Genomic DNA, 13,580 nt, shown 5'->3' with positions numbered 1-13,580 from the left:
CATTGACCTTGAGCCTTCTTGGATGGACACTCCTAATGTAACTCTATGGCAGCATCCAAGGGGCTTGAATTTGTTTAGCTCTACATATAGATTTTGCGGTGACGTAGTGTCCCCATGAGTGGCAGAATACTGAGCCAATCATGGCGCAAGTAGAGAACATTACCAACCCCTACACTACATATTTTCCGCTGGCTGCCCCACGACCACAGAAAGCACTGAGCTAGGCTGAAACACCGGCATTTTGGAGCTGCCTTCCTCAATAAAGCAAAAAAGAGACCAAGTTTGTATGCGGCTTTATTAACTCAATGTTCATTGTTTGCAAACTGATATGTGACACGTATTAATGCCAAAATAACAGGCAAAACAGGCAAACAATTATTATTATTATTATTATTATTTTTTGCTAAACAGGTAGGGTTCAAAACTGCCCTGAAGTGTACAAAACATTAAGAACACCTGCTCTTTCCATGACATAGACTGACCAGATGAATCCAGGTGAAAGCTATGATCACTTATTAAATCCACATCAATCAGTGTAGATGAAGGGGAGGAGACAGGTTAAAGAAGGATTTTTTGGGCCGGTAATCTATTGGAAAATTATAAACATATTATTAAAAATGTTTAAAACAATGAGAATTTTTAAGCCTCGAGACAATTGGGACATGGATGGTGTATGTGTGCCATTCAGAGGGTGGGTGGGCAAGACAAAAGATTTAAGTGCCTTTGAATGGGATATGGTAGAAGGTGCCAGGCGCACCGGTTTGTGTTAAGAATTGCAACACTGCTGTATTTTTCATACCCAACAGTTTCCCGTGTGTATCAAGAATACTCCACAACACAAAGGACATCCAGGCAATTTGACACAACTGTGTGAAGCATTCGAGTCAACATGGGCCAGCATCCCTGTGGAACACTTTCGACACATTCTAGAGTCCATGCCCCGTCGAATTGAGGCTGATCTGAGGGCAAAAGGGTGTGCAACTCAATATTAGCAAGGRGTTCCTAATGTTTTGTACACTCAGTGTATATCTTGCTATCGCCCTCTTCCTCTCCTTACCTGCCTGCCTCAGAGTATCATCTCAGGGTTGAGTATCCATTAACTCCGGAGACAACGCTGGAGCAGTGCATTTCATGCTCTGACGCTTCCCTCCATCTCCAACCTAAGAGCCAGACCGTGTGAGTGAAGGAGGGAGAGGGTGCATTCGGCTCACACAGGAAAGTCATGAGTGTCTGGGGTCGTTCAGGGCTAAACCAGTATACTGCGCTGCTCTTTCAAGATGATACACAGCCAAATCCATCCTTTAGTTTAGCATCACTAAGAATGATTTCTTATGAAGTTACATTTTGGTTTGATTAACAGTGACCGCATGATTGTTACGCAATTCCAACACTTGATGAAAGTGGTGATAAAAAGTTGAGACGACTGACTGTATTAACCTTTAAAGTTCATTTTTGTGCGTCGATCAATCATACTACACTACCCCCCCCCCTTCCTTCGAGAGACTGTGTCCCCACGCTTCTCTATACCAAGTCCCTCACGTGAACACGCCTCTGCGGTGGCCTCCCAGGCACCATCCCGACTTCTGACTTCAATGTAGCGAATTCGGGAGTAGCTCCCACAGGGACTCCAACCCGGCTCCAGCGACTGAATGTTTTAGCTACATATGGTTTTACTGTGTCTGTGTTGACTATCGCAATCCAGATACTCTGACCTGAATTACAAGGTATCTTTCAGTGGTAAAGTCAATAAAAGGACAGGTATTTCATTGTGGACCAGTGGAGACTGTATTGAGGATTGAGGATGGCACTCTACAGTACATTGCTGTGACATCATGGGGACGGCAGCAAATGAACATGTTTTGTTAAGCTTTAGAATGCCCAGTGGGCTAACAGAGAGGGGTATTCCCAATGTGTGCGTATTCTCTCCCCAAAGACATGGCCTGACTACATATATCACATCATGGATTGCCAGGAGCCAAAACATCCCAAACAGTACAAAACACACACCCAGTGTCTCTTAAGTATACACATCAATTGCTCACCGTACTATAAAACTATCCAAGCATGCATTTCAAATCTAATATACACTGTACATTCTTACCATCTATCGAGATATTGTTGCCAAATTAATATTAGCCTTTATCCTGATGATTTACTGGTTTTGGTGTCAGGCCGACACCAATACTTTTGGCATTAATATTCCTAATTCCTATGTAAATCCATTTCCTGACATATTATGTAACATATCAGCCAAGCAAAGTTAGTTCCCACAATCCAAGGTTGTTCCAGCTCTAAAACTTCAGTTGGATTAGTGCTTTTACCTCATGATTTACTCCAGTTGCTCTCAGAGAAAAAATATTTGACAAATGCTCAAATGGCCATGAAAAAGCCCAGGATTTAATATTCAGTCCAATTGCTACTGACACTAATTGATTGCCGTTTTAATTGTATATATGAGAAATCGAAAAAGCCACATTAATTTCATATTGCATTATAACACTCCATATCTCCAGAAGGCCACTTGAGTGTGGATGTGCCAGATTGAATAAGCTGATTTCAGTTTTGAACTGGAGTTGCCATTTCAGAGCTAATTCTGAAAGAACAAGAGAAAGTCCCCTCTTTAAATTCTGATGAGTAACCCATTACAATGAGTTTGGGGAAAAACATTTGTTCAAAGGGTGAAATTAGTCCACTGTGGATTCAACCCCATATGAGCATGACATTGACAGATTTGTGATAGCATAATATTATTCATTCACATTCAAATGAAGAATAACCTGACAGGACAGCCCATCATTTTCACATTCTTATCAATTTAATTGAATTATAAAGGATGGTAAATCATGAGGTTAACAGACAATATAGATTTTTAATTATGCAGGTAAAAACACGTTTACTTCTAAGCTTTTCTGTTCGCTTGCAAGTGTGTGAAAATATCAAATAAATACATCAAGACTTGTAGCAGCAATGTTTCTGCGCTGACTGAATTACTAAAACATTGGGGAAAAGTACACGATCGATAAAAAGTTTACAAAAAATATTCCTCAAACGAATAAACATTAGTTCTACATATTTGTTCATGTACAAAGTAATTCATCATTCAATCAATATTCCATCAAATAAGATCATGAATTTGACATTATTTATCCCTTACTGGAACGCAGCTTGCAGAGTAGTCAACTAACAAAATGTTGGGATGAAAGTAATCCAACACATGCAAACAAGCTAAGTAAGTAAGCTTATACTAAATCAAAATATCACAATAGAAATTGAAAACACAAGAAAATGACCATTGTTGAACTGTCATGTGGTCTCGCATCAGCTGCATTTCAGTGTTTTCCATATGAAGATGTCTTTCCAATGAGCATGCACACATGGCTTGGATGTTGGGACTAACATATGAACAACAGAGCTGGTCTAATTTACTGACGTGTACACAACCATTATCCTTATAAGGTACACGTCTTGAATCCTGGCTCCTGTAATGCAAGCCACAATGTGTGTGTGTGTGTGTTTTGGTTAATCTAGCATGGGAACAAAATAATAACGAGCCTCAAATATCAGGTTCAAAATAAAAACGGGTTTCAATAACTTTCATAGTGCTTATACTGTACACTGCAATCATGATTACACACAGTGAAATCAAAAGAAAACCCGAATGTTTCACTTCCTTTTGTAAAAAAGGAATGTAGGCCAAATATTTATGGAAAGTCAAGACAATAAGTATCCCCCCCCTAGAAATGTCATTTAAAACACATTGCAGTAATGTGACTCTGTGCAGTATTTTGTATGAAGTAACTGTTATAGAATGCTTTTGTGAATGAACATTGTGAATGAATTTAACTAACACAGTGACTGCATTTAGCCAATAGCCTTTTGATAATCAGTATTTCATAGCGGTAACCCTGACACCGACAGGGAGGTATCAGAACGTACAACCCTGCAACTGGATGCACAGAAAAGTAGAATCCAAGTGTCCAGAGTCAACGAAGTGGATGTATATCCATTCATTCATTGCAATGAATGTGTGAATCGCTGTCAGAAATCCATTTCAAAACAAGACGTACAGGACTCCAGAAGGAAAGTTGCTCTTTTCCTAGTGTGGTTTCACTTTCTATGTTCTTTCAGTGTTATGAGTCACAGCACATTCCAAATAAAGTCAACTACAAGAAACCTTGGATAAGATATGGTATTATTTGTTGAAGTCATGAATAAGTCCCACCTCTTCCATAATATCCCTCCTAGCCCCCATGTGGTCTTTATGTGTTCCCTATAGGTGCTTTTATAAAAGTCACAGTCCCTAGTCACCCATACTGTCTCCGCTGTACTGAGGATACAGGAAGTCTGCTTTAATGAGCCAATATGTTCCCGGGGGCCGAGGAAGGATGGGCAATTCCTGGGAGTCTGCAGAGACAAACACAAACAAGTTACGGGTTAAGGGGGCCGCTGTGAATCCGGAGGGAAGGGAGCGCATATGATGTCCGGCAGCATTAAAGTCAAGAAGCCTTCTCATATCTCCGACTAAACAAACATGCAGCGTAGCCCCGTTGCGTAAGGCAACACTCCGCCGAGGATGAGAGCTGGGATGCTTAGGACCCAGAGCAATTGAACACCACAAAAGTGAGGTGATCTATGGAGGGTGTTACCATAGCAACAACATATAGAGACACCCACTGAAGTCTGACTATTTTCATTACCCCGCTAGGTCATTTGTCAATTCATACATGGGTATATCACAATATGTGAAATGTTGTATTCATGAGCTATTAAATATTTACAAAGACCATCATGCTTATGAATTATAGAACTCCCAAGTTAGTGTGGGGCAGCATATTTATGTAACATAGTCTAGGGCTATACCTCAGCAGTAAGCATGTTTGACTGTGTGTGAATAACTATGACATTAGGCAATACGGTGCTTATTAATTACAGCTAAATTATAACTAGTGTAATTGGAGAGAATATTAGCCTCAGGGCTCTATTCAATCCGTATCGAGGAAGTTCAGCGTTGCAGTGTGATTGAAATTTAAAGGCAATGTTAGTGGAGACTGCATTCTTGGTAAAGGCTGCATACGTCGGCTCATATGGAAATGACCTTTACATTTCTATTGCGCAATCGGTACCGCTTTAGCGATAAAGATTGAATAGAGCCCAAAATTGAAGCGTAACTAATTTATCCCAGGAATACTAGCTCCACTTATAATGGCCCCTATACATTTTTCTCATTTGCTAATTATAACCATGGTGAGAAAAATGGTGTAAAACATTTCAAATGTATTGAAAGATACGAACACATACAAACCCTGAGAGCACGTAATGACATCATAGCATTGTCATCACAACCATGTTACGGAAAGGCACATTTACATTGTGTGTGTGTGTTCGCTTATATACCCAGCTGCTCCTTGCTCCTACAATTCTCCTCTCGTAGGAGTGACTCGTCCATTTCCCCAGCAACGGCCGGACTATTTCTTGCTGCCTGGGAAGGAAGAGGCATGTGGGCATGAGGTGCCCTGCCTCGGGTCAGAGGTCAGTGCCAACGCAGACACCACGGTCTAGTGCTCTGCATGGATGGATGGATGGATGGATGGATGGATGGATGGATGGATGGATGGATGGATGGATGGATGGATGGATGGATGGATGGATGGATGGATGGGGGTGGAAGGAGCGAGAACAGAGGGGAAAGGAGAAGGAGGATGGAACGTGCAGTGCTCTATGGGGTGTAATTAAGCAGTCCCCTCTGGGCCTATGGAGGGAGGAAGTCAAACGTGGTGAAATGCATCTGTTGGTGGAGGGAGCACCCTATGGCCACGTCTCCCCCAACAGCTGTAACTGGCAGGGTCTACCAGAGTTTTGTCATAGTCGTATTTCTTTATGAATGTGACATTTATCATATAATGCAGTAGAGGATACATGATCACAAGTCTACACATGCTCTCAGTTACCACCGTATTGAGATGTAGTATTAATCCATTAGAACGAATAAGGAGACGACATGCTTAACGGAATGTTTAAACTCAAGATCTACAGTAGACTTAGTACGACGGAAGTAATGTTGACTTATAGAAATAAAGAAACAGTACATAAAAACAAATATGATTATGAGTGAAGCATCCCCAATTTCCCCAATACTAAAAAAATAACTGTTCCCTTTAACAGACAGATGCATACTGTATAGCACAACAATTCACCTTTTACATGGAGGCGGTAATTAAAAACAAATCTTAAAAACAGTAAAGGGCAGTTTCCCGGACACAGGTTAAGCCTAGCGTTGGAATAAACATTAAGCTCAATAGAGAATCTCCATCTGAATGTTTTTTTGAGTCCAGGATTAGCTTTATCCGTCTGTGTCCGGTGAACCGCGCCTAAGTGACGTTGCAAACTGGTTCATACGGTACCTGGGCTTGAGGCTGTGATGACGTCTTGTCGTGTGTAGGAGGACCATCATCCATGGTGGTCAAGGGGCGTCCATGGTCAATAAGCAGTTGATGGGTAGGAGTTGTGTTAGTCAGTTCAGGCACATAATTCGAGCCGTAGACAGTGGGCACCTGAGCCTTAACCAGTCCCACGTCAAAGCACACAGCCGGCACAAGGGTAGAAGAAATTCCTATTATAGCTAACTGGGATTCCTCACCTAGTTCATATGAATGTTGCTTCAGAATAGTATTAAAGTAACTACATATAGTGGGGATGTATAATACTAACTTGTTAGCGTCATCTTGAGTTATTGCCAGCAGATACTTATGACCCCATACTGTGCAATAAAAAACGAGCGTTTTTTTGGTTTGTTGTTTATTGTAAGAGACATTACTGTTCCCACAGGTTTCTTCTAAGCTCTCTAAGGAACCTGAAAAGGACCGCTCAGAGATGCCATGATGAATCTGTCTCTTGTTTTCATTAACTCTACTGTACAGTGAGATCAGGGCAATTAGCTGTGTGAAGTGATGTCTCAGCCAGACTTTTGATCTTAAATCTCTCCATCTTAAACCCTTTTATTCCACTTCGTTGGTTTCAATTTAAAAAAAAATCTATTTTACATTGTACTTCAAAAAAAGTCCTGTAATTCAAAGCGATGTCATGGAAGTTGGCTGTTATAAATCAAATCCCATGCAGTCACTCCTCTCTCCTCCTCCTCTCCCTTTAAATCACAACGAGTGCTGATTAAATGAGGAAGTCACACTCTAAAAATGCACTTTGAAGCACTATCTTTGTTCAGAGCAGCCGAGTGCAGCAGGGATCAGATCTGCTCTGATCACCGCAGCACAACTGGGAGGTCAGTGTTCACTTTAGGAAAGAGATAGAGAGAGATAGAGACAGAGAGATAGAGAGACAGAGAGAGAGAGGCATTACATCTCATTACAGCCCTGCCATTTGACAAGTCTGTGGCCCTACTCCCCTGGGTGCATGGGAGACAGCACAGCACAGAACTACTGGGGAGGCTGCCACCTACACACACTAGTCTACTGGGAGACAATCTGAGGTGAATGTGAGATTCTGCCTGCCTGGCACAACAACAACAACAAAAAACTAATGTTAACAGCAATGGGGTTTCTTATGACAGGAGCAAAATCATTTAATTGCTAGCTCAACAGTTTGGGGCCTTCGTAGCAGCGGTCTGATCATTTGGGATAGTCTGGTCATGGTGGGTGGCTCAATGATTTAGTGCGATGTAATTGGTGGCTCCGTAATTGCAGATAATGTCAGCAGGGGTGGTATAACATAAGATTTGTGCTGACAACTTAATTCCCTCATTTGGCTTGTGGGTGGCACTGTGTTTGTATACATCGGTCTCACTTATATACAATTATCCACAGCTATCCCAGTGGGGACATTTCAGTGAAATGACGTGGCAACAACTTTGATTCAACCAGTGTGTGCCCAGTGGGATGTCATCACTGCATAGTTAAACTGGCACAGGTCTACAGCCACTGCAGAGATGCAACAGGTGGGCACTGAACACTGCAGTTCAAATAGAAGAAAGCTCCCAGGTTTATTGGGTTTTATAAAGTGCTTGGGGAGATTTCTATCACAGAGGCTGATGAGGACAGGACAGAGCAGTAATGGTGAATGGTAGTGCAGGGGTGCAGGAGTCGCAGGAAAGAACACCGGGTACTGGGGGTACTGCCAAGTCTGCCTTGGGCCCCTCCGCTGTCCCCTCGGCACCCCTACCAGCCACCATCTGTCACATATCTCTCCACTGGTCTCCGAGACAGTGGCCAACCACAACGAGGACTGCTGATTTGGTGTATATTTATATCACCCTTATTTAAACAGGTTAGTCTCATTGAGATAAAAATCACATTTTCAAGAGAGACCTGGACCAAGACAGCAACATCAACACATTCATTTCAGACAAACAGGCACATGACATCAACCAGACAAAGATATATTGTTCTGTTCAGATTCACAGGCAGAGGGGATCTCACAGCTGTACACTTCCCTAGTCCTTTAGGCTGACCTCTGGGGAGCCCTCCGATAGGAAAGCAGAAGGGAGGCTCACTCAGCTGCTTTATATAATGTCCATTTCCATAACTCATTTACAAAATGTTCATTATACAAAGGCACAGCCCACATCAGCTCACTTCCCCGTTTCTCATTAAAAAAATAACACAGTGGGAGACATAGGCTTTAGGTAAGATACAGTATGGTAACTCCAGAGGATTGTCCCTCTCTCATTCCTAGACTTAAAAATGCATTCATAGTCCTACAGAACATCAGTTAAATCAATCCCTATATTTTCACTATCATATTCCGTCGACCCTCAGAACAGGGCCTTGGCTTTAATATTATGGATGGACACATACAAGATGAAAATGAATACAAGGATAGGTTGAGGGGAAAAAGGTGGCAAGAGGGAGGTTCGGCTGTGTGCTTGTAACTAACGGGTCTTAGAAGGCACAGGCGCAAACCACTGCTACCACTACTATGTTGCCGATGGTTGCAATGACGGCTACCCAAAGCCAGATGGCGTCGCTGGAGTACTTGCCCTCCTCTTCCGCCTCGGTTCGGCCGGGAGAAGTTGGCATTGAGGTAGAGGTGAGTCTGGAGGGACGTGTTGCCATTGTACGGGGAATCCATGAAGGCCCACTCACAGCCGGATAATGCTGAGGGACAAAAGAAGGAGAGAATGAGAAATGACTTGAATCAGGGCCAGGATAATGCCATATCAGAGATAGGCTATATGTACAGTAGCTCTGTAAACCCTTTGTCCAAAAATAGCATCTGGAGGGGTAACAGGTATCATAAGGTTGATAAAATGGTCCACCACTCAATTAATGAAGTACTGAACACTAAATGTGTTTTAAAAGGTACATCAAGTGGAATCGATAGAGGGAGATGAGAATAGAAACATGTCGGAGAGACGTGCATATTAGGTACTTGGGAACATCCCATGTACGATGTGAACTGTAGGATGTGAACGGAAATACCCTCAGTGCTGTGAGGGCAGACGGGGAACAAGAACAATCCAGAGCATCTGGTTAGTCACTGTGGCGTTTCTACCCTGTGTCCTATTCTGACAATCACAGCTGCATGACCAGTCAGCATTGTCTCCCTCTCTCCTATGGGACTCACCAGTGTTTGTACAGAAGATGTCCATAAATAACTTACCGAGTCAAGCTATACTACTCACGATTAAAACCATGAACAATTTAAAAGGTGCAGTAAACCACCTACGGGATTTCAGAAAATATATTTGCTGTGGCTTTTTTTTTGTGAATCTTGCAAATGTGCAGCCTTGAACTAGCTAAATGATTCACCAGACAAGAGTGTTCCTGTTGTTATTTGGAGGAACGTTCCGAGGACACGGCCAGGTTTGTTTTCTTCACCCCTTTTCACCTTGCCTGGCTTAAAACACCACATCCATTTATCAGCTAAGTCTGAGTTGGCATCCAGCTCAACATATGGCTGGACCAGCCAGACGGGACAACTGCACGTAGTGATGGCTCAATCATTTAGCTGTTCCTTGTCCCCGCGCCTCATTGCCCCCACAGTCTCCACAGGGACAGGCTCGATCCATCAGGAGGGGACACTGTCATCATTCTCTTACTCCCATCTGCCACTGATAAGAAGAGAGAGGAACCAGCATGAACCACCGGGCTACCTCCACTACACCTCCTATCAGGAAGAGTGATCAGGGAGAACTTGGTGTCCACCAAAGTTTCAATTGAACAACAATTAAAGTTGTGTAGTGTTGTCACAAACTGTCAGAAACCGTATCAGGGAAGCTCATCTGCGTGCTCGTCGTCCTCACTAGACTGCAGTTTGGTGTCGTAACTCACTTCAGTGCGCAAATGCTCACCTTCGATTGCCACTGGCACGCTAGTGAAGTGTGCTTTTTAAGGATGAATCAACTTCCACGTTGTGAACAGAGTGCCCCATGATGGCGATGGGGTTATGGTATGGGCAGGCATAAGCTATGGACAAAGTACACAATAGCATTTTATCGATGGCAATTTGAATACACAGAGATACCGTGACGAGATCCTGAGGCCCGTTGTCGTGCCAGTCATCTGTCGCCATCACCTCAGCATGATAAAGCATTGCCCCATGTCGCAAGGATCTGTACACAATTCCTGGTAGCTCAAAATGTCCCAGTTCTTCCATGGCCTGCATACAGTGCCTTGCAAAAGTATTCATCCCCCTGGCGTTTTTCCTATTTTGTTGCATTACAACCTGTAATTTAAATGTATTTTTATTTGGATTTTATGTAATGGACATACACAAAATAGTCCAAATTGGTGAAATGAAATGAAAATATTACTTGTTTAAAAAAATTATAAAACGGAAAAGTGGTACGTGCATATGTATTCATCCCCTTTGCTATGAAGCCCCTAAATAAGATCTGGTGCAACCAATTCCCTTCAGAAGTCACATAATTAGATAAATAAAGTCCACTTGTGTGCAATCTAAGTGTCACATGATCTCAGTATATATACACATGTTCTGAAAGGCCCCAGAGTCTGGAACACCACTAAGCAAGGGGCACCATGAAGACGAAGGAGCTCTCCAAACAAGTCAGGGACAAAGTTGTGGAGAAGTACAGATCAGGGTTTGGTTATAAACAAATAACGAAAACTTTGAACATCCCATGGAGCACCATTAAATCCATTATTAAAAATGGGAAGAATATGGCACCACAACAAACCTGCCATGAGAGGGCCGCCCAACAAAACTCACGGATCAGGCAAGGAGGGCATTAATCAGAGAGGCAACAAAGAGATCAAAGATAACCCTGAAGGAGCTGCAAAGCTCCACAGCGGAGATTGGAGTATCTGTCCATAGGACCACTTTAAGCCGTACACTCCACAGAGCTGGGCTTTACGAAAGAGTGGCCAGAAAAAAGCCATTGCTTAAAGAAAGAAATAAGCAAACACCTTTGGTGTTCGCCAAAAGGCATGTGGGAGACTTCCCAAACATATGGATGAAGGTACTCTGGACAGATGAGACTAAAATTGAGCTTTTTGGCCATCAAGGAAAACGCTATGTCTGGAGCAAACCCAATACCTCTCATCACCGCGAGAACACCATCCCCACAGTGAAGCATGGTGGTTGCAGCATCATGCTGTGGGGATGTTTTTCATCTGCAGGGACTGGGAAACTGGTCAGAATTGAAAGAATGATGGATGATGCTAAATACACGGAAATTCTTGGTGGAAATCTGTTTCAGCCTAGAGACTCATACCCCAAGAGACTTGCAGCTGTAATTGCTGCAAAAGGTGGCTCTACAAAGTATTGACTTTTGGGAGTTTTCAGTTTTTTTGTCTTATTTCTTGTTTGTTTCACAATAAAAAATATTTTGCATCTTCAAAGTGGTAGGCATGTTGTGTAAATCAAATGATACAAACCTCCCAAAAATACATTTTAATTCCAGGTTGTAAGGCAACAAAATAGGAAAAATGCCAAGGGGGTGAATACTTTCGCAAGCCACTGTACTCACTGGACATGTCACTCATTGAGTATGTTTGGGATGCTCTGGATCGACGTGTACAACAGCCTGTTCCAGTTCCTGACAATAACCAGCAACTTCGCACAGACATTGAAGCGGAGTGGGACAACATTCCACAGGCCACAATCAACAGCCTGATTAACTCTATGCAAAGAATATGAGTCATGCTGCATGAGGCAAATGTTGGTCACACCAGATATTGACTGGTTTTCAATATCTGGTAATATCTGGTAAATTAGCTTATAATTATTTTATGACATCACATGCCCAACCAACCTTCTAAAGAATTTGACAATCATAATTTATTCGAAAAACAGTTTCCATTATAATTTGTCGCAATAAATAGTTAGACAACAAATCCACCCCTGTGGAAAGGATAAAAATGTTGTCAATCTTTCAAAAATGTCTCCTATATCTGCCGTTTCCATTACACGGGTCGCAATGATTGCTTTTGTCAAATAAACCTGGGTTAATGGAAACCTGCCCAATGCCTCTCAATGGTGAGGATGTGTCTAAGGCTCTGAGCTACTGTGAAAGACTGCAGAGACACAGGCCCAGTGAGGGAATGACACAAATTACTTTGATTGGCTCACAATGAGCTCTGTCTGTCCCTAGAGGCCAATGAGAAACCCATTGAAGCAGACAGAAGGAAGCAGCAAATTAAGACTTGAGGTTCATCAATAGCGACCGCTGTTAGGAGTTGTAATTAATACTCTCTAACAAGGCAATGGGAAAAGAGCCAAGCATTCACTGGCAGGCTGGGGAGCCTAACTGACAAGCTTCTGTTTCCTGTCACAACACGAGAGGAGATCCCAGCTAAATAAAAATCATGTCTTTGATTATGTCATTCCAGTTCTATTTCAGTGTGCTATTAAACCCTGGGTGGAACACACAGGTAAGGGCACCTCAGGGCCACCAGAGAGGTGTGGTGTCATGACAGGGACAATAAATGTTGAAGTTAATAACATACAGGCCCCGCGGCTGTGTTGTTTTGCATGATTTTACTTAACTGACTTGCCTAGTTAAATAAAGGTTAACAACAAATTCTTATTTAAAATGACAGCCTACCCCGGCCAAACCCTCCCCTAACCCGGATGATGCTGGGCCAATTGTGCGACGCCCTATGGGAATCCCGAACACGGCCGGTTGTGACACAGCCTGGGAACGAACCAGTGTCTGTAGTGACGCCTCTAGCACTGCAATGCAGTGCCTTAGACCGCTGTGCCACTCGCGAGGCCTGATCACACAATGATCACACACACATCAAATGACCAGCTGCCTCTAGCTTTGAGTTGTTTTCTTTTTTCGTTTATCCAAATACTATTCACCAGACAAATGATTACAGTTGATGGTATCAGGTGTGCTGAAGTTTGTGTCAAAAATGTGTTCCACTGAGGCAACTAAAGATGAACTGTCCACCAAAACATATATCACAGTCAACAAACATCTGGGTCCCAAATAAAGCTCTGGTGATACTCCACAGCATTCAGAAACCCATAAAGAGTAGGACACTGGATATTCATAGCTCCTTTCGGCAGAGAGAATAACCAGCTTAGGTTCCAGGGAGGCTTCTGAAGGTGTCATTCCATCCATACATGAGCTATATACTGCACACGAAGGGCCTAAAGAC

This window comes from Salvelinus sp. IW2-2015, linkage group LG4p (assembly GCF_002910315.2).
Source record: "Salvelinus sp. IW2-2015 linkage group LG4p, ASM291031v2, whole genome shotgun sequence".
Lineage (NCBI taxonomy): Eukaryota > Metazoa > Chordata > Actinopteri > Salmoniformes > Salmonidae > Salvelinus > Salvelinus sp. IW2-2015.
This window is presented reverse-complemented; position numbering follows the sequence as displayed.